General features: G+C 48.0%; 1 protein-coding gene across 10 annotated transcripts in view; it reads left to right on the top strand.

Annotated features, from left to right (window-relative positions):
• Nucleotides 1-1,191, top strand: part of LOC116390797 (chloride channel protein 2) — a 140,320-nt gene that overhangs the window by 64,535 nt on the left and 74,594 nt on the right. The gene's annotated exons all lie outside the window — the stretch shown is intronic.

Below are 1,191 nucleotides of genomic sequence, written 5' to 3'. Positions count from 1 at the left end.
GGAGGAAAATTAAAAGCAAAAATCTGATGATCCTGCAGTTTGCAAAGAGGAGCCTGCAAACACCCCCCTCTCTCACACACTCACTCACTCACTCTACTTGTGGCTTCATATTAATCAACAGCCAACATGACAAATACCTCTTGTGTGCACATTATTCCCATTCCGCTCTGTGTGCCTCCACGCCAGAAAGAAAAGACTAACTCTCCCAGCCCGGCCTTATTGCAGCTCGCCCCGAGCCCTAATGGGAAGTAATAAAGGTGTGTGTGTGTGTGTGTGTGTGTGTGTGTGTGTGTGCGAGATAGGGGGAGATGAATGGTTCTGATTAGGCAGTGCAAGCTGCGGACAAGCCTGATGATCAATGTCTCTTCTTTTCTGCTGCTTAAAAACAGATGAATGTGCCATTGCTACACACACACACACACACACACACACACACACTAACTGCACACAGTTGATGAAATAACCTAACATGCATGTGTGTGTGTCTGCAACTTTTAATACTTTTTGGTCCTTCAAAGATTGATGGTGTGTTTGCATCATTTCACCGCTTCCATATGTATGTATGCACACACACACACACACAGAGCTGCCGACCTTATATGTACAATGCATACGTGTGTGTGTTGCTGTCAGTTTAAATAATTGCAAATGGGAAATGCTCTGAAATTGGTTACGCCACGGTATGAAAGTGTAAATTGAAGCACTCGTGTGTCTGCAGAGCACTGCGGAACGGAAGTGCTGACTCGGCAACAGCAGAGATGGGTGGGGAGGGGGGGACCTGGACAGTTGAAAACAAGAAAGAGAGAAACGAACGGATGCAGAGCGGAAACGGAAAGATGGCTTGAAGGAGGACTCGATGGGGGGAAGGGAATGAGAGAAAAGGGATAGAGGGGGAGTAAATGGCAGAGGTCTGGGGATTGGACGGATAAAAATCAATTGAGATGGAATGAGGGAGGCAGATGAAAGGGAGGAGCAGTGCGGAGAGTCGGCAGCAGGTCCCTTTGGCTCTCGGTTCACCGGGCTTTCATCCAGGAAATGAAACGACTTACCTCTCCCCCGTGTGATCGGGCTAAAAACACACACACACACTTGCGTTGATGGACTCTCACTGTCATCATCAGTGCCACCATCTGCCTTCCTTGACTGTGTGTGTGTGTGTGTGTGTGTGTGTGTGTGTGTGTGTGTGTGTGT

The sequence above is a fragment of the Anarrhichthys ocellatus genome, unplaced genomic scaffold (genome assembly GCF_004355925.1).
Source record: "Anarrhichthys ocellatus isolate YVR2014 unplaced genomic scaffold, GSC_Weel_1.0 scaffold24, whole genome shotgun sequence".
Taxonomy (NCBI): domain Eukaryota; kingdom Metazoa; phylum Chordata; class Actinopteri; order Perciformes; family Anarhichadidae; genus Anarrhichthys; species Anarrhichthys ocellatus.
Note: the sequence above shows the minus strand (reverse complement) of the source record. Positions and strands in the feature narration are given on the sequence as shown.